The 25,963-nt window shown below is 48.5% G+C and overlaps 1 long non-coding RNA gene across 1 annotated transcript in view; it reads right to left on the bottom strand.

Annotated features, from left to right (window-relative positions):
* Nucleotides 1-15,910: 15,910 nt before the first annotated feature.
* Nucleotides 15,911-25,963, bottom strand: part of LOC117804348 — a 28,110-nt gene continuing 18,057 nt past the window's right edge. Inside the window, exon 2 of the long non-coding RNA XR_004628689.1 lies at nucleotides 15,911-23,385. This is a non-coding gene — a long non-coding RNA (uncharacterized LOC117804348). The remainder of the gene's footprint in view (nucleotides 23,386-25,963) is intronic.

Raw genomic sequence — 25,963 nt, 5'->3', positions numbered from 1 at the left:
CACACCTCACCCTCGCTCCCCAAGCTGCACACTTTCTCCACTTCCTGCAGTTTCTGGACATGCCATGCTCTCTGGACACCACATCTTCACAGGGCAGCTCCCTTGCCTAGAACAATCTTCTCTGTCCCCAATCCCCTTCAGCTGGTTAACTCATCCTCCAGGTGCCAGCTTTAACGTCACTTGCTCAGAGAAACTTCCCTGACCCACCCCCGGCCCCCCAGACCACACAGTCTCTGCTGTGGGCTCTGGGAGGAGCCTGTGATTCAGTCCTCCCACCTTTTTTTTTTTAGATTTTTTTTTTTTAGATTTTTTTTTTAAATTTATTTACTTAACAGAGATAGAGACAGCCAGCGAGAGAGAGGGAACACAAGCAGGGGGAGTGGGAGAGGAAGAAGCAGGCTCGTAGCAGAGGAGCCTGATGTGGGGCTCGATCCCACAACGCCGGGATCACGCCCTGAGCCGAAGGCAGACGCTTAACCGCTGTGCCACCCAGACGCCCCCGGTCCTCCCACCTCTTGACACACCTCTCCCTTCCCCACAGGGTGAGCGCAGGGCCCACTTGGCCTTGGGTCACCACGGGGGCCCTAGCACCTCCCAGAGCGTTGGCACAGAGTAAGGGTCCGTCACACAGCTGCTCAGCGGCTGCACCAAGTGGAGAACTTCTCTGTACACCCAGCTTCTTCCCATCCCTCCCAAGAATGCAAACTCGTTGAAGCCCAGAACTGTGCCACGTTCATCTCTAGATCCCTGGGGAGCCTGCACAGTCTCACCACAGAGCAGGTGTTCAGAACAGGTTATGGAGAAACTAGGAAAGAAGAAAGGAAGAAAACTCATAAAAGCAGAGGGAACCCAGAAAACCAGTGGCCTCATTCATAAGGCAAAGGCTTAAAAGTTTAAAGGAGGAGAGAGAATTGATGTGAAGCGTGCAGCCAACATGCGGGCCTGTAAATCAAGCTGTTGTCAAAGCCACGGGGAGAGCTGCCCGGTTTCCCTGCAGACGCGCCGAAGCAGCTGTAATTCAGGGGCGGGGCGGGCCTTACAGGAACTCGCGCTGCTCCCGGGTCTGGATTCCTGGCACTCCTAACTCAATTTGGCCATCTCTCTCAGCGTCCTTTCTTGGAAAATGGATGGGCTCTCCACTCTGTGAGGCCTGGGAAAGGCCCGGGCTCTGTGCTGACAGCCGGGGGAACCGGATGCAGTCCAGCCAGGAGGATCCCTCCTCCACCCCGGGGGCAAGGAGAAGCGCAGAGGAAGAACACAGACACTGCATACCCTGGCTCCCTTCCTGACCTCTCCAAGGCATCTGGGCCGGGGGCAGGAAGGTGTTCTTAGGGCGTACCAGGAGGACTCCGGGGCTCCACTGCCCATGTCCAGGGTGCAGGACCCACAGCCAAAGACTCAGTACACAGAGACGGGGTACCAGTCCTGTGCTGGAGGCTGGGAACGACAGCCTGACGGTGGGATCAGACTCTTGGTTGTAGGGTGGAGGGCCTGGAAAAAGTCACTGGGGCCACACCCCTGCCTCCAGGCCCCAGGCTTGGTCAGCAGCTGGGCTGACTGCTCCCCTTCTTAGCAATCATCAACATCACTGACTCCATGTTCCTTCCCAAACCTATGGCTCCACCCCTGCCAAGTGGCCACAGCTACAGGAGCTGGAGGCCAGAGGCCAGCTGCTGCCTCTCACAATTCCCCATGTGGGCCCACACGTGCGCCTCCTCCTGCTGCCCCCGCTCTGCCTCCACCCCAGGGACCTTCCTCCAGCAAGCCTCTCCTTCTAGACCGCTTCTCTGACCCCTCCATTTCCTTGCAGACGGCACTGGTCTCTCCCACCTTGAAAAGTAATGTTTCCTTGGCTCTACCAAAACTCTTCCCACTGGGTTGCTCTTCTTCCTCTTCCTGTGAAACTTCCCGAACTATAGCCCCATTCAGGTGGCTGGGCAGGGAAGGAGCTCAACCCCAAGTCCCCAAGAGGACAGGACAGAGAAATTATGAAATGCAGAAATTCAGAGATCTTATAAAATTGCTACATTTCTTGGCTGAGTGAATGCACATACCCCACTATAAAAATTATTTTCCAAGTTTGGCTTTTAGGTTCCTGGAGTGTTAGGAGTAAAACATCTAATTTTTGAAATCTTCATAAGTATATGCATTTTTTTTTTTAATAAAACTACTTAAATGAATTCACTTTTGCCTGACAAAGTAGAGAAATCCAAAGCTCTGGGATTTTAAAAGCTTCCATTAAAGCAGCTTTTCTTTTTTTCAAAAAATAATGAATTGAAAACGAAATCAGAAGGCGTCATTAAGCCCAGGGCCAACGAGAGGCCGCCAGGATGGAGCCCCTGACAAGCCCAGGACGCTGGGCCAGGCGTACATCTCCTGCTTCTCCTATTTCTGCAGCAGCGCCGGCCAAAGGCACGCTTTCTAATCGTACAGAATTAGAATTCCGCTGCGTTTGTTCAGGCAGTACAGTATGTCTTCATTGGTACTCCAGCAGGCTCATAAATTAAGATAAAAAGCTGGTGAAGTGGAGACAAGAATGTGTTCCTGGGGAGGGGAGAGAGCTCGAAGCAGCACCCCAGACTCTGTGGCTGCTGACACCGCCCTGGACGACAACATGAGCTCCCCGTTTCCTCAGACCTGCTGAGCTAAAAGCCCCAACTTTTCAAGCCAGGTCTAGGTTGGCTGCATCTCGAATCAAGAAAGGTCTGTGGCACAACCATACAGCACAAATGCCACCACTTCCCCCAGGGTTGGCCTGGGACCAGAACCTGAGAAGGGGCAGACAGTGCCCAGACAGCCAGGCCACTAGTCAGAGGCCACGATAAATGGCCACGGGCGGCCACTAGCTGGGGCGTTCTGTAGCTGTGTGTGACTTCTCTTCACCTTAACTCACACGGCATACCCATTCATCCGTGAGCTTATGTAATACCTGTGTATTCATCAGGCCTTCTCCTAACACCAGAGGTACACAATGAAAAGGTCAGAGTGGGCTCTGCCCTACTGCAACCTATATTCAACTGGGGGAGGCAGGCATCAAACCGAACCCCTCAGAAATAATCAGTTGTGATTATACTTGGAACCCCAAAGGCAGTATGAGACCATGTGAGCAGAGGCCCTCACCCTAGTGCAGCCTCTCTGCCCCCCTCAGAATGCTGACAAGCCCCACACTTTTCATGTGACCCCACATCCAACCTCACGTGCTCCTGAGCCCACGTTCTCCCCCACTAGGCAGGCCTCCATCCCTCTCTCTCAAACATCCAGCTCCACCTTCAGAGCCCAGCTCCTTTCATGTCCTTTGAGAGCCCCTTGCTCCTCTCCTCTCCCCTCCCCCTTCTCTCCTCCACAGTCTCTGCCCCTGAGTGCACAGCCTGGCACAGCACAGAGATGCTCGGCCATGAAGCAACCTGAACACATTCAGGAAGAGAAGAGTGCAAAATCCAGTACAAAGGAACAGTTTGTTGATGGAAGCTTCCAGAAAAAAAGCCCATCTGGGTCTAGGGTGGAAGAAGCTGAGGTTTGGGAGGGGGGCGGGGGGAAGCAGGGGTCAGGGCTGGGCCAAGAGTTCCTGGGGGTCAAGCAGAATGCCTCCCTTGCTCTGACAGGGCTCTTGCAGGGAGGGCATCCCAGTGCAGCTGGAGGAATGGGGAACCACAAAGGCAGGTCTCCCCGCAGGCCCCTCAGCGGAGTGCTGAGCAACCTGACAGACCTGGGTGACCATCGTGTGGAAGTCACAGGAGTACAGATGCGAAAGGGGGACTCAGAGCCACGTGAGCCAGCTAAGTCAACCTTCCCAGGCATCCAGGCCAGGGCTCCTGGGGCCAAGCAGTGGCAGCCAGAGCAAAGATGCAGGCACAGATCTGGAGCACAATGGGAGAAACTAGTCCCTCAACTCCCACCCTTTCCTCAGTGACCTTTGTCTTCTGGAGTGTTCACACAGGAGAGGAAGGTCCTCTCTGCGCTTGGTCCTTTTATAGAGGGCAACTGAGGCACAGACAGTGTGACTCACTCCAGAGCACAGCACATGGAAGGCAGCCTGGGGAGGCCAGGTCTGTAGGTGGGACAGGAGGTGCTGGGGAAGGCAACACAGCACAGCAGCTCTGAGCCCAGGCACTGGCATTCTCGGCATGTGGGCTGGGTTCAAATCCTGCCTCTATGATTTACCAAGGCTGCGCCTTCGGACAGGCCACATACCCTCCCTAAGCCCAAGCTTCCTTCCCTGCAAAGCGGGAACAGAAACACCACCCCAGCTGCCCAACTGGGGGCGGGGGGGTGCGGGTTGGGAGGATTCTGTGACACATTCATGACGATGGGCAGCAGGCCTGGTTCCAGAGCAGCTATGACAGCCTATCCCCTACAAACTGGGGTCAGATCTTCTGTTGAAAAGGAGGCAGAGATGCGGGATATGGGAATTGGGAAAATGTGTCAGCCTGGGGGACAAGTTACTGGTAGAACCGACCCAAAGAACCTTCCCCAGGTACACCACACACACACCCGCAGAGGGAGAGCCTCGGCCCAGCCACAGAGCCACCAAACGAACAGTATGAACTTCTCTCCTATGGCAGAAATACCAAGGTCATTCTGAAGAGTACTAAGAAATGTTAATTCCCTGGGGCTCTTTATGTGAAGATGACTAAAGTCAAGAGGATAGAGTGGCCCCCAGGAGACAGACCGGAAGAGAGACACACTTTAATATTTCATTAGCGTCCCATTAGCAAGACAACACACATTTTCACACTTGGTGACTTCTTGGGAATAACTTCTCATTCAGAAACAAACAGGGGACACTGCTGCTCCTTACCCCCCTGGCCTGCTAAGCGTCCCGAGGCAGCCAGTCAGAAAGGACTTGACCTTCAGGACTATGGCTCCCTGAGCCAATGAACTCAAGAGTGCAAGACTTCCTGGGTGCCTCCTACAAAACCTGCTAATCCGGGATCGAGAGTGAAGCTGCCAAGCCGAATGAGGCAAACCTTTCTTATGCTTCTTAAGCCAGGCTCACACTGCTCACCCGCCCAGGCCTGGCACAGTACAGCCCCCCACCAACCAGGGCATTCTAAAATCTGGGCCATCAACAGTGGAAGGCAGGGAAGCGGGGGGGGGGAGGAAGCAGGGATTTGGGAAGACAAGGGATGGGGTGTCCTTAGCTATCACTGTGCAAATCGTTGTCACATTCATTTGCTCAACAAATATGTACCAGGCTCCCAGTGTATGCCAGGAATGAGCCCGATGCTCGTCTCAGGGCAGGGAGCATGCAGACCTCAAGTAAGGAAGCAGAGAGAAATAATGAAGTCGTGGATTTACGTTTATGACAGACCCAGGAGGCAGGACCCCTGTTCCCACTTTTCATATGGAAACACTCAGGGAAGTTAACTGCCCTCAGCTGCCCAGGGCCACGGACTCAGCTGCCTCTTCCTGTGGCTGGAGGCAGGGGCATGGCACAGGGAGGGGCCTGGCCGCCCCTCTGTCGGCCGACCTTCCAGAGTATTTGGAGATGACAGCACATGGGCGCACACACCGTTGCAGGGGCTTTGTTTTCCGGCTTCTAGACTTGTCACTGATGTCTCATTCTCTGGATGGACAATAATTGCCAAAAGGCAGGAGGACTGGCACAGAAAGTCAAGGAAATGACAATAGGCAGTGTCCTCTCCAGCTCAAATTGGCCACCTTTATAGAAGTGGCCTCCCGGGCTCCTTCACTCCCTCCCAGGACCGCCTCCCAGAGCCAGTCTGCAGGTCCTGGTCCTGAGGAAGTCAGCCTCTCCATCCAAGGAGCAGAGGGCATGTGGCCTCTAGGGACACCCTCCCCAATTCCCTCTCATCTGGTCTATTAATTTAAAGCAAAGGAAGCTGGCCAGGAGTGGTAGGCACAGGGGATGTCTGAGAGGATGTAATTAATGCAGCTGCTCCAAACGGAAGGTAACGCCTTGTCTCCTCATTAGCAGATGTACAGCAATTTAGGACGACATCCTGGAGGACAGCAATGGGGACACACAGCTCCCTTCAGGTCCAGCCTCACCCGCCACTTCAATTTCCTCACTGTGGGGCAATTTCAAAGTGCCCCCAGCAGAACCTTCTGAGCTGCTGGAAGCCGGCAATGGGGCTCTGCTTCTGGAAAGGCTGGCAGCCCCGGGGGCCAGGCCCAGAGCACCCTCGGATTCAGCAACCACAGGTTCCCACACAGAGACCTATTAGGCGACAGGAGAACACACCTCCATCTTTTCAGTATCCCCTCATTCAATATTCAGCATGGGTTCCTGACCCTGTTGCTGCACTCTGTAAACACAGAAGGTACAATATGGGCCTGTGAGGAGTTGAAGACCTTCCCAAATCGTGACATGTCGGAGGGACATGGGCATGCAGAGAGCTGTTTTCAACAAGCACTCATCAAGGCGTATTAATTTTCCCTTCAAACAACAAGACCAGCGTTTAAAAAAAAAAAAGGCTGGCTTTTTCTTGCAAACTTCAGATGTTGCAGAAACATTTCTGTAGAGAGGGTTAACCCTGCAAAGAGATGCTCTGGCCTGGCTCAAAAGAGACACACAGAGGTTCTGGGCCACCCAGGTGACTAGCTGTGCAGAAGCAGGAAGCCAGAAGATAGCCGGGGGGAAAAGGAGGGAAAAAAGTTGTCATATTGGAGATTATGGCTCTTCTTTCCTACCCAGAGGTTACCTACGGAAAGTCCATGGCAGCTTTGGAATCATCTGGGCTGTGAACTTAATTATGATCCAGCAGAAGGACGACAAAGTGCCCCTTCAATCACTTCGCAGCCACCTGGGCCGTCCATCAGGTAACACTGCCTTCGCGTGTTCACACCCAGGACCTCATCGATGCACGGATAAAGCCAAAAGCCAATATGGGGCAGCGCAGAGTCCGTGATGGCACACTGTGAGAAAGACCACTGATCTGGGGACTGGTCAAGCCTGGCTGCGGCAGAGCTCAACACAAGCTGGGCAGCGCTCGAGGCCAGCAGCTGAGGAAGACGCAGGAAATCTTCCCTGGCCTTAGGTTAACAGCAGCCTCTCACAGAGCTGAGTCTGAAAAATGGGACCTGGGAAGTTCACTTAGGGGTGGTTTTGACAAGTCTTTTTGTGCACATGGATCAAGTTTACCTGGTCATACTCAGAGATGAGCCCAAGGCGGCCTCTGAGTGTACCCAGGCCTCAGCTGGTAGGGGGTGGCCTCCTATGGCCCACTCCACCCACTGCACTTAGTTCTACATTGCAAACTGTCAGGACCCCAGCTTTTTAGACGACTAGAGCCTTCTACACCCCACACGCTCTCTCGCTCTCCCACACATGTACAACTCGGCCAGGTAGAGCTCCACCCCTCAGACATGTCAGCTGGGGCAAGGGTCTGCTCTAGGATCCACCTCAGGGTGGAGACCTTCTTCTCCTGAGAACTCCGCCCCTGCCACAGAGGCCTCAAGACCAGCAGCCCTGGGGTGGACCTTTTCTGGCTATGAATTTCTAGATGACGCCTGTTCCCAACCTGCCCCGAGGGGCCAGAGCATTTCTTTGTGCATCATTTTAGGGAGTGCCCAAGAATGAAACAACTATGATTTTGCTTAGAAAGAACAGCTATAGGTTTTTTCCCAAATGCAGCTGGAACGGGGAGGCAAAACTGACCTTTCATGTGTATTTTGAATTAATTCATACATACACTATCCAAATATAGAATATTAGATGACTTGACTTCGTGTGCCCTTTCCTCTAAATTATTAAAATTCTCAAGGATTCTCCAGTCTGTGTCTAATATTTCAAATGACCAAAGCAGACAAATAAATAAATAGAGTTCTCTTTTAAGGCAAAGAAATCTTTGTTTTCCTGAAGAGTAAAAAAGAACGTGGCAAGTCGGCCTGCTTAATCCTACCTGCCTCCATTGAAAAGGTGGGATGAGGACTAGGATATAAAGTGACCAGGATGCTTGTGGTTATTATACTTTACCATGTTATTCTTTGATTCAATGCCTTTTAATTAAGTTCAAATTGAGTAGTCCCAGAAATGATTTCTCAATGCTCACATGTGATTCTGAGAATGTCAGAATCTGGCTGAATTACTATTGCACACTTACCTGTCAGTGACAACTCCCGTGAAATACTGCACAGTCAGGAGCCAGGCAAGGACTGTCCCCCTGAGCAAGGCAGGGAGGGCAAAGCACAGGGCATTTCAGCATATATTCCCAGCTAGCTGTGCAGTTTGGTCTCACAATACTGGACCCCCAGTGCCTCATGAACAGTATTTTGTGGCAAAGCTGAATCAAAGCATATTTTTAAAAATTTTATGTCCACCTTCCGATTCTCCACCCCAACAAAATAAAAAAAATGAGGACTATGGTTCACAACTATGAACTCTGACTCCCAAACGTGGAGAAGGGGACGGGGCCACTGTCCTGAAAGGCTTGGATTTATGGAGGAGAATCAGGAGGTGAGCGAGTTGCCAAATCGCTGACACAGAAACCTTTTCTTCAGAAAAGCACACTTAACTTTGACTTTCAATATGCTTCTTGAATACTCTAGCTTAGCATCTGCAGTGAGCAGTGAACAGTGTCTCCTGTGCCAGGATACAGATAAGCTGTGGGTAGAAGGCCTGGCTGGGGAGTGCGAGACAGAGGCCTAGCCATCAGCCTGTGCGCCACCCGGGGCGGCAGGGCGTCACTCAGTGCCAGGCTCAGGAGGCCAGGGGCCACGGTAACAGTTGACAGCAAAAGCCCCTTCTTCCTGTCACAAAGGAGACGGAAGATACACAGATAAGGAGATGCTACACGGCAGGGAGCTGAAGCACCTTGCAGGAAGCCAGCAGGCAGAGGGGTCAGGGAGTGCTCGTCAGATAAAGTGGCGACCGAAGTCACCGGAGGGGCTCGTCTGAGCACGGCTGAGAGAGAAACGTAGAGAGAACTGTCTGGGATTCCAGGGAGAAAGGCAGTAAGTACACAGGCACTGGGAATGGGGGAGCTGTGAGCCAGACCACCCGAAGCCTGGAGGTCATGGGTGGTCTCTGGGTTTTACCCAAAGTGTGATGGGATCCGAGCAGAAGGGCTGTCTGCTCAGCCCATCACCAGGAACTCTGTTTCTGAGAAGCCGGGACCACAACCTCGCACATGCGCCCGGGGGCAGTCCTGGGCTGACCTAGGGCACTCCCAGCTCCCTGTGCCCAGGCAGAAGGTGGCTGTGGCCCCTGGGACAGCCACCTGTACTCCCCTGCTGGGCTGGCCTGGTACCAGCTGCTGGACTCACAGAGCCTTCGGTGTCTCACCAGGAAGGGACTGTCAAACCAGGAAACAGTGCAAGCTCACTGTACAGCAGGGGACATGAGCCCCAGGAGGCGCCCAGGTTTACACAGGTCCCAGAGCAGCTGTTAGGAAGAAACCCAGGACCCCTCAGCTGCGTGCATTTGAAGCTCTCCCTGCAGCACGCCTGGCTCAGGCGGAGCTCCTGGCCTAAGCTGCCCAGACTTACTCTTGCCCGTTAAAATCTCCACACACCTCCCAGGACACGGGCTGTGGCAAGGTGTGAGGGGGCCGCCGGGGAGGACAGCAGCTGAGGCTGCAGGTCAGTCTGCCATGCCTCCTTACAGCGAGAGTTCCGAGAGGTCAGGGCCCGTGTCCCTTTTTCTGTCCCAGAGCCCAGATGTCTGGCGACTCAGCAAACAGTGACTGTTGATGAGGCTGTCCAGGCTCCAGGACATCCTCTAACTCTTACCATTTCACCAAATCAAGGACACAGTGGAAACCACACACCGGATTTTGAAAAAGCAAACAAACTGAAAAGCAATTAGAACAGACAAATCACAAATATTTAAATATTGAGGCCTGAAATTGATGTCTATCTTGAAGATGGATCTCCATTTCCTCTTCAGACCCAGGGGGCCCTGATGGAGCACAGCAAGGCTGTGTCACGGGCACAGACGGCCCCGCGGCCGCCTCTCGGGCAGGTCACAACCACTCCTCCTCAGGTGCCCGCGACGGCACAGGCAGCAGGGTTTCAAACCTCGCTAAAATGAGTATTTGGATTTGCCGAAGAAACTTGCACTGGCCCTGGGCAAATGATAACTGTATGAGAATATTTCATATAGCACCTTCCCTTCCACTCCCTCTAGGGAAAAGACTGCCGCGCTCAAAAATGAGGGGGAGGGAAAATTGAATAAAAAACATATTCAAATAACAGCCACAGAGCGGGAATGGGAGGCACAGATTTCTGAGCCAACTTCCAAACTCGTGCTGCTCTGACTTGCCTTTGAAACAATCTCACTTTGCCTTCTGTTGCTTAAACAGCAATTATTAAAGGCATCAATTAAAAATGCCCAACTCTGCCGTCCCCATGGCCGCCGTCCCTGGCACGCCTCCCGCCCCGCCTGCAGCACCTGCCTCCACCCTTGTTTTCTGTGTCAGTGGGGTAGCAGCAGTCCACAATAAAGCCTCTTCTCTGGGTTCACAGGCCACTTTATTTAAGGTCAGGAGCGGGATCACCGCCCACCCACAGCCCTGCCAGGAGTGGGAGGAAGGAGCAGGCCTGACGCGAGCCTTTTCTATCTGGAATTAGCATGAGCACCCCAGACACAACCACGTATTCGCACATATTCAGCACACCAGACACAGTCCTCTCTGCTAGGAAGCCAGCATCTTCATCTCCTGTAGAAAGCCGCTAGGCGGTGGGTTTCTCCCTGCCCTTCTTCCCACCCCTCCCCAGGAACCGGAGAACCCTGGGAGAATCAGACCACCAGAACCATTTGGACAGGACATGAAAGAGGAAATCCCTCTTCTTGGCACCAACACTGGACCGCTTCCAGATCACAGACTGGTCCCTCCCGGCTTGTCTGAAGAAATTGTGGGCAATTTCCGCTCACACTCCCAAGCAGGCAACAGATTCGTTTGGCCAGAGTGTCAACATTCAGCTCTGCCTCCCCTGGGGCATGTGGAGGAGCAGAGAGAGTGTGTGGGAGCACAGAGGCAGGGCAGGGATGCAAAGGCTGTCTGGTCCCGGAACACATATGAGAGATCTGTGAATGATCCCCAATATGTACAGAGACACACATCCACAAATTATTAAGAAGGAAATATGTGAAGTGCTACGCAAACCCAGAAAAGGGAACAAGTCATTCTGCCAGGCGACGATGACGATACAGAGAGGAGGGGAAATTTAACTGAAACTTACAGGTGTTCCCATCACCCAGGTGCAGAAGGGACAGGTGCTGCGCGGACAGAGGGTTTCACTGTCATCCTAAGGAGTTGAAGCTTTAACCTGCAGAGTAGGGTGACCGCCTTCAGATGAAGGCAGAAGTGGGTCGTAGGAAAAGGAAGAACAAGCAGGGAGACCCAGGAATAGTCTAGGGGTCGTGAGGGCCCACACTAGGGCAGTGGCTGGGAGAGACGGAGAAGACAAGCAGAACCTATGGATCGCCAATCAGACTCCAGAGCTGTGAGCCTGGGCTAGCGGTCTCAGGGGATACTCTGGAACAGACAAAAGATCAGCTGGAGGGAAAACGGTAAGTCTGGCTTGGGACACAGCGAGTTTTAAGAGTTCAGTATGCAACATGAAACAAAGATATCAGACTCGGGCGAGGGGTAGGGCCTAAAGATCCAGACGTGGTGCTGTGGGTGTAGAAGGGGAAATTTAAGCCATCGGATAATGGAACACAGGCCTTTTCTCACAGGAGAAAAGAGGGCCAGGGACACAAAGCAGTGCTCCAGCAGGGCCCCCAGGGACACAAATTTGAGGCACTACAATCTCAAAAGATGGCCAGGAGAAAGGCAGGGTCTGTGCAGCAAAGCAGGAGAGGGAACTGTGACCCCAAGCCAAGGGTGAGAAAGTTTTTTTTTCCCCAAGAGAAAACAGGAAAGTCAACATTAACAAATGGTACACAGAAGCTAGAAACGAGGAGGGCCGAAATCGGGCCACAGGATTTAGTAACAAGCATTCTCAGTGAATCCTAACAGGAGAAGTTTCTATTGCATGGGATGCGGATTATCAATGCCCGACCTTTGTGGTTGAGGAGAGGACAGGAAGGGAAACGCAGAGATGAAGCAGTTGCAAGAAAGGTTTCAGAGAAACTTTACACAAAATGAGAATAACAGCACATTTGTGAGCAGAGAGGACAGAGTAATACAGAGAGGATATCTAGAGAGTTTTGACTCGAAGAAGAGGACCAACTGCAGGTAATTCGGGAATCGTCAACAGACTGGTGATGGTAGAAACCATGCCCACGGACGACACTACCCACGGAAAGTGCAGCGAGAAAAGAAAGACCAAAGCAAGAGCCCTGATGTTTAAAGAGAGCTGGAGCAAGAGGCTCTTTTCCAATCCCTCGTCCCACCCATTCAGCTCCGTCCACAGGGCTCAATTCCAGCCACATCAGCTTCCAGAAGGGGTTGCCCCTATGAGTAAGGTACATGGGAGTCTTCAAGCTCTCTGCAGCACCGATCCTATACACGGTGAGCCGGTCAATAAAGGCAAATCCTATAGGACACAGAGCCAAAACACACGGGGTTACTTACCTGTCCCTTCGACATTGAGGCCGTGGGCCATGTCAAACCATGTGATCAGAAGTTGAGCCTTTCCTCCTGCCCCAGTGGGATACTGTACAATGTCAACAACATGTACCACACAGAAACCTGGGTTCATGCAAAATGCACGTAATGATGACCGAACAGAATAAATGGCTTAAAAAAAAAAGGATTCAAGAAAATGTCTATAAAAGTGAGTTAAGATAATTTTATTAAGGTGTAATTAACATACAACAGAATGTACGGATCTGAATCTGTTTGATGTTTTAACAATGACGTATGCCCACGCAATCACAACCTAAAATGGGATTTAGTGCACCTCCATCACCCTAAGTTTCTTCACTCTCTTTCCAGTCACTTCCCCCACCCTCTGTCCTCAAGAACCACTTTCCATCACCGTAGATGGGTTTCATAAAGTATGTACTTCTTTTGTTTTTGAGATCCATCCATATGGTTGTATCAATAGTTCATTCTTTTTATTGCTTGGTAGAATTCCATTGTGATAACAATTTGTTCATCCATTTTTCAGATGATGGATATGTGGGCTGTTTCCAGTTTGGGGCTTTATATAAATATTCTTGTGCAAGTCCTTTTGTGAACATATACAGGAGCACCCCCTTATCCACAGGAGATTCCTTCCAAGACCTCCAGTGGATGCCTGAAACCATGGATAGCACTGAACCCTATATATACTATGTTTTTTTCCTACACATACATACCTGTAATAAAGTTTAACTTATAAATCAGACGCAGTAAGAGATTAACAACAAGAGCTAATAAAATATAACAATTATGACAAAGGACTGTAACGAAAGTTAGGTGACTCTGGTCTTCCTCTCTCTTTCTCTCATTGTACTGTACTCACCCTTCCTCCTGGGTTGATGTGAGATGATGAAATGCCTGCGTGATGAGATGAAGGAGGTGACTAATGTGGGCAGGGGACACAGCGGAAGGCTACTACTGACCCTCTGACACTCCGTCAGAGGGAGGGTCACCTGCCCCTGTTAACCGAAAGCACAGAAAGCAAACCTCAAGGAATGGAGGACTGCATATTCTCATTTCTCCAAGGTAAACAGGAAGAGTAGAATTGCTGGATCATAACACAGATGCTCAATTTCACACAACTACCAAACAGGCATTCAAAGAAGCTGGGTCACATGACACACACCAGCAACAACATCACGGCACCTGAGGACTTTGATTTTACCTGCCTTAGGAGGGACGGTGTCGAGCACCTTTCCACATGCGAACTGGCCTGTCATATACTTTCTTTGGTGAAGTACCTGTTCAAGGTGCCCAGGTCTCCATATTCAGACAAACATGTATAGCTGTGCAACCAGAAGCATAATAAAGGTACAGAAAGTTCCCTAGTACCCATCTGTAGTCCACTCACCTCCACCTCCAACGCCAGACCACGGATCTGTTCCCTTTCCATGTAGTATTACCTCTTCCACAATGTTCTTAAGTGGCATCAGGCAGTATGCAGCCTTCTGAGCCTTTTCACTAAGCACAACGCACGTGAGATTCATCTGTGGTCTAGCAAGTTTGCCTCTTTTCCTTGCTGAGTAGTGTTCCACTGAGCTGAGTCACTCAACAGTGGAATGACACCGAGTTTTCTGCTCTGGGAAGTCATGAATAAAGTCATGGCTCACACACCAGTTTTTGTATGAACACAGCCTCTCATTCTCATGTAAATACCTACAAACGGAACTGCAGGGCCATATTTTAAGTACAGATTTAATATTTTTTTAAAGTGCAGGTTTATAGGGAACTCAAATTTCTTTCCAAAATGGCTGTACCATTCTGCATTCCCAACAGCAAGGTATGAGAGCTGGTAGTACCAAGGTTTTTGTTTTGAGGACATCCTGATAGGTGAGTGCGAGTCTCTCCCTGTAGTTTCTACTTCATTTCTCTGGTAACTAATGACCTGACTGTCTTTCACGTGCACAGCTGCCATCTGTAGATCTTAACATGCCTATTCAAATCTCTTCCCCATTTTTAAGTTGGCCATTTTAATAACTCACGTTACTGAGTTTTAAAGAGTTCGTATATTCAGGGTGCAAGTCCTTTAATAGACATATGCTGTGCCTACGTTTCCTACCAGTCTGTGGCCGATAGTTTCATTGTCTTCTCAGTATCTTTGAAAGAGCAGAATTTTTAAACTTTTGATGAGTACAAAATCCATTTTTCTCTCTTACGGATTCCGCTTTTGGTATCTAAGAAATCTCTGCTTATTCCAAGGTCACATAAACTTTCTCCTGTGTTTTCTTTCTAAAAGTTTTAGACTCTAAACTTAGATCTATAATCCATTTTGAGTTAATTTTTCTATATGGTACAGAGTATGGGTCGAGGTTCGTGTCATTTGCATAGGATGTCCAACTGTTCCATTATCATTTATTTAAAAGACCATCCTTTCTCCACTGAATTGCCTTGCACCCTTGTCAAAAATCAACTAGCCCATGGATGTGTGGGTCCATTTCTGGCCTCTTCATTCTGCCCCACCGATCTAGTGTCTATCCTTTGGCAGAACCACACTAGATTGACTACTGTAGCTTTATAAGAAGTTCTAAAAAACAGGCAATGAAATCTTCTAGTTTTTTTTTTTTTTTTCAAAATGGATTTGGTTTTCCTGGGTCCTTTACATTTCCATATAAACTACAATCAGCTTGTCTAAATTCTGACTAGGATGGCACTGAATTCCTAAATCAATTTAGGGGAAACAGACAGACATCTTAACAATATTGAGTCTTTCAATCTACAGCCTCACCCTCCGTTTGTGCGGGGCGTCACCTCTCTCAGCAACGCATTCGTCTTCAGGGCAGAAGTCGTACACACATTTTTAGTTTTTTGTATTGGATGTTTCTAAAGCTAATGCTATACTGGTAAGTAATCAGATGACACTGATTTTCTGATTTCACCTTTTGCTAATATACGGAAATACAACTGACTTTGTATCTTGTATCTCACTGAACTCACATATTCTTAGAGGTAGAATATATAGATAAATATTCCATAGGATCTTTCATAATCATGTTGTTTGCAAATAAAAGTTAAATTCTGGAGCTGGGTTTATTTGACTGTCTGAAACTCCAAAAGATAGCTTTTCAGGGGCGCCTGGGTGGCACAGTGGTTGGGCGTCTGCCTTCGGCTCAGGGCGTGATCCTGGTGTTACAGGATCGAGCCCCACATCAGGCTCCTCTGCTGGGAGCCTGCTTCTTCCTCTCCCACCTCCCCCTGCTTGTGTTCCCTCTCTCGCTGGCTGTCTCTGTCTTTGTCGAATAAATAAATAAAATCTTTAAAAAAAAAAAAAAAAAAGATAGCTTTTCAATGACTAGAAAAGTGTCCAAACTTTGAAAGGGGGTGGGAAGGAAATCCCTGGAAAAAATTCACTTTAATTGCACAAGTTGAGATAGCAACGTTTCCACCTCAGAGTTTTATTTCCTTTTCTTACAAGGGGTGGCGGCAGGCTGTATCACTGTGTGGCGATGGGATGCCATCATCAGGAAACCGTGGCGGCTGTGCTGGGCATGGTTTCCCTCCCCACGCCCCTCCTCCTGCACGGCGCCGGGGCTGGCGATGAGCCTGAAGGAGCCAGCGTGCCAGGGAGTGAAGCAGACGTTCTCGTGCATCTCCACCCTCTGCGATCCGGACAGTCACCATAAATGTCTGCCAGTATGATCTCCCTCGGCCTGGTAAACAAACCTGGATTCCACATGTGACTCCTCAAAGAGCTCTCAATTCCATCTTCTAAAGAGCTTCAGGAAGTGGGGCTGTCAACAGCATTTTTCCCACCGCACAAGAGGCACATGAAAAGGTCTCAATTACAGGAGACTGACAGTCCAACAATCCCAAACACACAGAAGCGCTTGAAATGTAAACACCAAAGCCCCTTGTTTAACAGGGAGGCCGCACCCAGTTCACCAGGTTTATGGCTCAATTACTGAAGTGCACAGAAACAAGGAACACATCACCTGATGAAAGTCTTGATGGGGGCTTGGGTTTAAGATGTATTTCTGCCACCTTCTGATTTTTCTCCATTCTGTAACCTTATACAGTTTGACTAAGGTCCTCAGTCACATCGGTGGTATCGACTGCTAGGATCTGTTTGAAGCTCATTACTGCCTCCATCACAAAATTCAAGTAATAATTTTCACACTAGTGTTTCTGGCCAGTGGTTTCAGACACGACTTCTTTATTATGAGGCACTGAAACTATATACAAGTATGCGTTTGTGTGTATTACATATATATAATTTTTTAACGGAGAAATAACTCCAGAGCACTCTGCTGCCATTCTATCAAATGCAAGGCAAGTGATTGCTGAGTTCCAATTATGTTCAACCTTAAATCACACTGTTTGGTCTGGTTGTATATCCAGCCCTACAGGGAGTTGTGTGAAGGCATATATTTGGCAAGCTTTCAAACCACGGCTACAAAACATGTGCTGAAGAAAATGATTCAAAATATTAAGAAAGCAGTCATTTATTTTAGAATGCCTGTTCACGTGAGACAATAAGCTGCTTCCCAGAATAGGCTCCATCCATCAGGAAAACACTACAACCCCGCACACACTGGCTGGAGCCCGCCTCTCAGCAATCACGCCGCGTGATTATTATTTATCATCCGTGGTGCATCTCTGATGGGTAAGCAGGCTGCGCACATTTCCACGGAGACAGCAGCGCTGTCGGGGGCAGCAAACCGTCCCCCACCCTGAAGAAGCACTCGAGGTACAGATGACCTCACGGACCCTACAGGAAGGACTGCCTGGTCTGTCCTACAGGTGCACACGAGACCACGCTGCGGGCATCCGGGCTCATGAAGGGGATGGAAGGAAGGCGTACCTTGGTGCTCGGTCTAGATCATCCGCTTCACCATTAAAAAGATAACAGTTCAAACAAAGCAAACCAGGGGATCCACGTCAACCAGGCACCTGTCTGGAGGTCTGCTATGCGCTGAGAGGGCGGGAAGTTGGTCTAGGAATCAGGCACGCTGAGCCAGCTAAGTTTGGCCAGCTGAAGCAAAAAGGAGATTCCCCTTGAGATGAGAGTCAGGAAAATCCCTTTCCAGCGTCTTTCCTGAACTCTTCCCTGGAAACTGTCCGTACCATCCTGAGGGGCCAACTCACAAGCCAACGCTAATGCCATGCGGGAGAACTGCTCCCCACTGCTGGCGCATTTTCTCCCCGTCGAAGGGCTTTCACTTGTCTGCCTGAAGGGCAGAATCTTTAAGCCTCATCATCACTACAAGCTGAGGAATGGGCAAAAGATGGGTCTTATAAAGTATACCCAGTAATTCATTTTCTCTAAGTCAGGACACCCTGAAATTTAACAAATATTTAAGTTTCTCAACTAACTTGAAATATTTAATGAGTCAAACACAGTCTCAAGACAAGGAATGTAAAACCCCACTGCAGCGGCTGAACCGCTGGAATCTCAGCTTTCCTAAGGCAACAACTTTGGATTTGGGGGAGCTCTTCAGATACCACTAACCACAGCATCCGCAGTGAAGAGGAAAGTTACGGACGGCTGGTTAGCCAGAAATTTCTGCAAATATCTTGGCCACGAAAGGAAAGACCAGAAAAAGAAAACCAAGCAATTTATGGGCAGGAAATCATTTTGGCTTTTTTAAGGCTGGAAAAGGAGATGAGAACAACAGTAAATGGGCGCTTGTCCCTTGCTTACACACAGTGCCAGTAAAATGCAACCAGGATGTCCTTTCAGAGGGGCAACCTCACTTCAAGCTGGACCAGTGCGCCCTGGTTCGTGCTTAAGCAATCACACAGTAACTACCATAGACACTGTGTGTGTCAACCACACATCAAGCATGCCTGCTAATCACTCGCGCAGGAAGTCACTGCTCTTCAAATACTTACCAGCCAGGCGTGTATGGGAGTCTGTTTCGAATATTCAGTTGACCAAGCCAGCACCTTAACTTCAAAAGCAACCGACCAAAAGGACCAAATCAGAAAAGGTACACAACTCAGGGGTATGCACTAGACAGCTTCTCACAGCATCTGTTAGAGAGGAAAATGGCTCCCAGGAAAGACGGAGTTTCCAATAACTAAGAAACCAATGACTGATACGTTCTCCAAGTTCTTCTCTCTGCCCTCAGCCAGCCCTACACACACCCCAGTTCACCAGCTCAGTTACCAGGGGAAATGACCTACAGTTGCCCACTTCTTACACACAAGAACCCCCATAAGCTGCTTGAAACCAATTTTCCAGCCCTATCTAGCCACCCCCACTGCACACGTGTCTGGCTCGGGCAGGCCAGGCCCTTTCTTGACTCTTGCCTGTCTTCATCTTGCTTGTTCCCTCCAGCTTGAGCGTGTTCTCTAGCCAGGCAAGTGGGGGGCCAGGCAATCAAGACACCATGCCATGGGTGGCACGAGGCTCCAGTCACACACGAGAAAAGGGCAGGGGGGTTCTCTTAAATCCAGTCTAATGAACTGGTGCTCGATCAAAAGCAATGCAAACGCCCCAGCTCAAGGACTCTGTCCCTAGGTCTCGGTTCTAAGAAGCTCCGTTTCACTATAAAATAACTGAGAAGCTGGTGTTTTTACTGAAACAAGCCAACACCGTAACAATGTCCTGATAAAGATAGCAGCAAGAATGGAAAGTTGTACAGTGGAACTTCTGCTGAGCAGACAGGTCTCCTGAGTTCTACAACCCAGTCCCTAAACCAGCATATTTGAGACCAAAGTAAATGTTCTGACGGACAGCTTGCAGTGGCATATCATATTTGAGATGGCATGAGTTGGAAATGTGATTCTCTTCTTTCCTAAGAAAGCTGAACACGAAGGGTTCAATCTACTTCCAAACATCCTCATCAACCTCCCAGCTATCTGTAGCTTCACCACATTTTTCTCCTAAAAATTTGGGATGTAGCCAAGAGGAGAACCAGAGAAGCTCAAAGCTACTCACCAAAGTTCAGACTTCTGCAAATACTGGTATCTTAGGAGATTAGTCCCCTAGCCCCAGAAAGAATGTGGAACATAGAAAGTGTAGCCATCATTGTCATAAGAAAGATGCCACAGGGGCAATCACAGAAAAGGAGGTCTAGCTCTCAAGCTGGGTGTGGGTGAGTTCGAATTCAGTCTCCAGCAAGGTAAGGCACCACCCCAGCAAGGAGGCAGAACCCCCACTGCTGAGCTCCCACTGAACCAAGAGCACTGGGAATACTCAGGGAGCCATGAGAGCAAGGTCCCCGACTCTCGTGGGACATGGGCTGAACCATGTCCACAGCCATTCATTGACCCCAAATGTCAACTTTCAATGCCAAAAGGCAAGGTTTAGAGTGGTGTTTCCCAAACAGCTCCAGAAAACACCTGGAGACGACAAGAACTTTAGGACCGTCCGTCTAGGTGCCCAGTCCCACCAGGTCAGCCCCCTCCTTGGACATGAGTGCTGTCCAGGGCTCCTCTTGTGCATCCATTTAATCAGTGGCATCCTGCACACTTACAGGAACCTGTAGCTGCTGAGAATACAGCTGAGGAGACAGACTAGGTCCCTGCCCTAAAAGAGCTCACATTCATTCTAAAGGGCTGGGGAGGAGAGCAGAGAAAGGCAAAGGAATACAAGAGACAATTTCAGACAGTATAAATATGCTACCAAAACATGCCAATGACAGAGTGATGGAGGACTATGCTAGCGTGGGCTGTCTGGGAAGGGCCTCCCTGAGATGACATTTGAGGTGAGACCTGAGTGGCAGGAAGAAGCTGGCACACAAACACGGGGTGTGGGGGACAGCACCCCATGGGGAGAAAACTGCAGAGGAGAAGCACATGACCGGGTGTGTTCCAGCTGTGGGAAGGGTTGATGCGCCCAGAGGAAGAGCACACGGTACGGCCTGAGCGCTGTCGCAGGGACCAGGCCACACAGGCCAAGTGCACTCCAAATGGGTAGAAAGTCACTGCAGGGTTTTGAAGCAAGCCAGTGACCTCACCCAGGTTATATCCTTCATAAATCACCCTGGTCCCTGTACAGGGAGCCAGACTGGCAACAGGAGTCCAGATAGGAAGTGGGGTCAGACGTCCAGGCAAAGAAAATGAGGACAGACCAGACTCTGGAGGCACCAGCAGAGATGCACACAGCGGGGCACATAGGAGAAGGAAAAAGGGACTTACAGCTGGGTCCCACTTGTGGCAGGGGACAAAAGGCAGAATCAAGGACATACCTGAGCTTCCGGCTGGAGGTACTGACTGCTCAATCTGGACGAGGAGACGCTAGTCTTTATTTTCACAAACACCCTCCCAGGCTGTTTGCACCAACACTGAACTTCAACCTCACCAGACACCATTCAACCACGGACAGAGAATGCCCTACCCGCTCCAAAACTGAAAAGCAGATTTAGGAACTAGCACCTACAACCCTGCTTCCAGATGAAAGGTTTGTGAGCTCAGCCTAAGGGACAGCTTGCAAGCATCTCCAAGCAGCTGCCTGAGCTACCTGCCTGCTCCCAGGATGTCACATCACCCTCCCTCTGGAAAGGTCTCCTTCCCCTGGCTTTGCAAAGGCCCTCTGCAGGAAGCAGCTGCTCACAGAGCTTTTCAGCTTCATTTTACCAGGCTTTTTTAAAACAGATACTTTTCCTACCCTGCGTTTGTCACCATGTAAAATGTTGTGCTAGTTAGCAGTAATTATGTAAATGCAAGCAGCCATTTCTAGTTTTAAAAGGGAACCCCATTTAGCATTCTCACGTCCTGAAATGTTTAAAATAGCTAGTCCAGTGATGTTTTCACTTTATTCTAACTGTTTGTGTGGATTTAAATACAGGTTCAGCAGAAACCAAAGCAAGTCAAACATTTACTTTCTATTAAACATCTAAATCAGGAGATTAAAAACCTATTTTACATTTAACAGAAAGAAGCCGTCACGTCAGCAGAGCAGCAATGGCCTCACCGTATTTACTGCCAAGCGTGGCTGATGTTTGAGAGGCAATCAATTTAGGAAGGGAGGCATGGATTCCTTTAAATTCTTCAAAAGGGGACAAATACATTTCAGCAAATCTTTTAATTATAGTATCTTCCAAAGAACCTACAAAAAGCCTTTATTCCTTCCAAACTTAATGCGTTGCAAAGGCAACTCTTGCCCCTTAATTCCACATGAAATATGCAGCATAGCATAATTAAATTTTATTCCATGCTATTTTTATTGGGTTCACAGAAATAGAGGGTGGCATCATCTCTGAAACAAACTTCCAGCAACTTTGCATTCACCGTGAATGGTTGGTTTTCAAAACTGAACTTAGAATGCAAAACCTATTCCAAATGCCTGTTTCAGTCCAGGACAGATGGGCGGGTATTAAAAAGATAGGCTCATTCATATGTCACACCCAACCTTCAAATAAACAATTGCCCCAGTTCTCCGCTTACTTCACTGTGCTTGCCACCAGGCGCCTCTGGGCACGGATCTTAATTTTCCACATGCAAATACTGGAGCCTGTCTTATTTTTCAGTGTGAATCTATCTGGTGGGGAAAGAAAACAGAAAGGAAAAAGACAAGGAAAAAAGTGCCCATAGCTGAAAGAAATTTATAATTTGAATGAATATTTGGATAACTGGATGTTTTGTGGGGAGCAGGCTTGAGGCTTTTGGTCATTATTGTAAATTACACAACTAAAGCGTTACTCTTCTTTCTAGTCAATGTCAGAAAACCCCAAGTGAACACAAAACACCCCCTTCTCAGACTGACGACTCAGGTTACAGACCCGCCACTCCGAGAGGGAACCGGTCACCATCTTGAGCAACCCACAGCCAAGTCTGCCAGTCAGAGGAAGCCCGGCAGCCCCTAGTCTAACCTCCTCAGGGTCCATCCCACAGTACTCCCCCTGATGGGACACGGCCTGTCATGACACGCAACTTCCCCACGACATGTCCATGAAGCTAAAACTTCATTCTGAATTCTGCCCACATCAGCAGGGCTGATCTCAGACGGCTGGACAGCACCATCTGTTTTACAACTTCCTAAAAGGCACAACCTGAAGAGGATAATCAAAGCCACAGCAAAGATTCCTTCCAGGTGACATCCGGAGCTGCTGCAAGGGAGCAGCACACCCACCCTCGCTAGAGGCCATGAGGGAAGCTACCAGGGATCCACCCTGGCTGTGGCTCCAGAATTCTGAGGGGCCAGGCAGGAACCAGGCAAGCACGTGGACATTTTGTCAGCTTAAGAAAAAAAAGAAAAAGAAAAGATGGTTCTTTAATGAGACTCTTAGAACTTGAAAAGATTAAAACATATCTTAATTCTTCCACTTGGCTTTGTAGCTTAGTCTATGTTACTGATTAAAAAAACAAAAGAACAATCACCCACCAAACTCACCCAAGTGGGCAGTGAGACTTAACCGTCTGGGCATGAGTGCCGCCACAGGCAGCAGCACAGGGCTTCCTCTGAACTCACCGTTTCAGACAGGTTAAGTGAGATGCTGTGAGAAATGGAGACCTAACCACAAAACAAACAAATGATGATAAAATTAAATTTTATACCACAAAAACAGATACGAGAAAATTTATATAAAAGCACCGTATTTAAAAAAAAAAAATTTTTTTTCCTTAGGAGACTCATTTCTGTTTTCTGATTTTTGTGTAAATAAGATGTTCTGCTGGCTTTTCAAGAACCTGGTCCATTTATCACTTTTTCAAACTACATCATTTTCTGACTCAAATATCTCTGTGGTTCGTAAAAATAAAAAATAAATAAAAAGTCCTACGTGTCTCCAGTGCCAAGGTTCTCTCCAGCACAATACACAGCCCAAAGATCACACACAGGACACCGCCTCAAAGTAGGCTGCAGGCACACCTGGGCACAGACCGCGACTTTCCCTGAAGACCCAGGATGGTGAGATTCTGTTAAATCAAGCCTGTAAGTGCTGATCTGATAATATTCAAGAAGGATCTGCGTTGAAACAAAATATATAAATTGTCAGGTATCAAAAAAATGTGCATATTAGAAGCACAAATATGATCACTGGGATGGCACTTAGCCAACATAAAAGAGGGAAAACAGCATTTTCAAAGCCACATTATTGCAGGAGTGCTGGAGGAGGCCTGGGCGAGAAGTGTTCAGTCATGTGTAGAGTGGCTCTAATGAACTCGGTCTCCATCAGTCACCCCCTGGCCTCCCTTACTTCATCCAGGTACACGAAAGGGGAGTGACAAAGCTCTCCCCACCTATCTCTCAGGGTTAAGAAACCAAATGAGATGTTGTCTGAAATCATTTTCTTAGACTATAAAGGTAGATACAATGTGAGCTGCTACTGTTTTTTCATACACTAATTACAGACTATCTATATATTAAAACTAGCTGGTGGGCTTTTGATTAGGAAGCTATGTCAGTTCTTTTTGTATTTCCAAATATGTTTTTGGGATTTGGGGGGGGGTTGGAATATGCACGTTTCTACCTTGACTTAAACTGTGGCGGTGTGAGATGCGGCCGGGGTGCCAACGTGCCTCGGTGACACACTGACGCCAACCGCCTGCCTTGTCTCCCCTATGGGTGCACAGCTCATTAACTTCATCAATGGGGAAACTGTTTAGGTGTTAAGATCCTGGAAAATCATAGACTACTCTATTGTCAAGTAGTCACAGACACGGACCAAGGTAAAAACAGAAGGATGATTTGGAAGCAAATGGCACATCTTCAGCAAAATTCAGGTATTCAGGCAAATATTTCAGCCTTAGCCAAGTGCTAAATTGGCACTTTAAGCCAAATGTGATCAAAGTTCACAGGGATTTTACATGAAAAGTTATAAGGAAACCTAGCCATATCAAAGTGAGGCTTGCAGGAGAAACTAGGTAATGGGACTGTGCAAACTCTGTACCACCTTTGCAACTTGGCTGCAAATATAAAATTATTCAAGATTAAAACTTCATTTTAAAGGAGGGGGGAGCTTGCTTTGGAGAAGAGAAGGAAAGAAACACTATGTAATAGCAGTCTGCACAAAGCTTACAACTTTCTCACATACGAGCTCATTTCCACCGCACAACTATCTCCTGACGTAGGTTCGAAGCAGCAACAGCCAGATCGCACAGCTAAAGAAACTCATAAAAGACAGAGCGACTTCCCAGGGTCCCACAGCTTTTCAGAGGTGGGGATGAGATGCTGTTTCTGGCCTGCCTGACCCCAAAGCCCCAAGAGTAAGCGAGTCTGGCCAAAGGACCCAGGCGGGAAAGGTGGGGCCTGCCCTCCAGGGAAGATCTAAATGAACCACAAATGCCCACCTACTTCCAATCCACTGGGTAGGTTTGTCTCAAGTGGCACCACTGAGTCACCCAAGGCCATCAATCCAAGAAGTAAGTTGTCCCCTCTTCAAAAGGCAAATTAAGAGATGCATCTAAAAATGGATATCCTGATCCCCCTTCGAAAATCTTAACGTTGGTATACCTTCCTCCAGTAAATTCGCCTGAAAATCCTCTCACCCGTAAATTCATCCTAGCCTGCACTGCTAAAGAAGTCTCCCTATAAGGCTGTTACTAGTCAACTCCAGGGCCATGGCTTAATGGGCTAGGGCACTGAGGAGCACCCAACACATGAAAAATAAATTACAGATGGGCATAAATCGACCACTGCAGACCTTTTCAAAATCCACCAAAAAGAAAAGCTCTCAGAAAAGAACCAATTACAAGATGGCTCCTCCTCAGAAGGGTTTTCTGAAGAAGGCTCAACGGGTCAGTCCCTCTCTGCCTGATGTCCTCTGTGTGCCACCAGAGGGCACTAACTCATGTAATCACTCTTGAAAAACTTCTGTCACATTTTAAACTGCAGGAATGTTGAATGAAAACTAGATTTCAAATCAATGAAGCGCTAGGTACGTAATTCTGACAGCGGCTTTAAGTATCTGCTGGTCATAAATCTCCACTGAATTCCAGAAAACTTAGAAGTACACAAACACAGCAACAGGGCATGCTAAAAAAAAAAAAAAAGTAAAAAAAAAAGTAAATCAATCGAATCTTCGGATTTTTTAAAATAATGTATTTCAAAATACAACTAAGAGTTACATACTTGCTCCTGCATCTCTTGGCTCTAGGCCTATCATCTGGGTAACCTGTCCAAGGATCTCATACATGGCACACATAAGAGCCCAAAGAAAAACGTTTCAGGATCTTCCTCACTCTGAAAGCCACTCCTGATTGAGTTAAAGTGGACATTCACCACATTAAATTACAGTTCAGTTTATGATGCATGATTAAAACATGATTTAGCCTTTTGTACTAAAATCCTTGTAAGAGATAAAGAGCACACATTTCCTAGTGCTCACTACGCCCTGGGTTGCTATTCTGAGCACATTACACTTATTTAATACTCACAACATCCCTCGGAGAGGCTGTAAAATTCTATTTTAGTAAAAAGTTCAACCTTGCATTTCTTGAGCGCAATCAAGAATTTTTCTTTACATTTGTATCCTCCACTGATGATTTATTTGCCCACAAAACCATAAATGCAGATGTGTGAGTTCTGCCTCATTAACCAGCTT

Source organism: Ailuropoda melanoleuca, chromosome 11, assembly GCF_002007445.2.
Source record: "Ailuropoda melanoleuca isolate Jingjing chromosome 11, ASM200744v2, whole genome shotgun sequence".
NCBI classification, from domain to species: Eukaryota; Metazoa; Chordata; class Mammalia; order Carnivora; family Ursidae; genus Ailuropoda; species Ailuropoda melanoleuca.
Note: the sequence above shows the minus strand (reverse complement) of the source record. Positions and strands in the feature narration are given on the sequence as shown.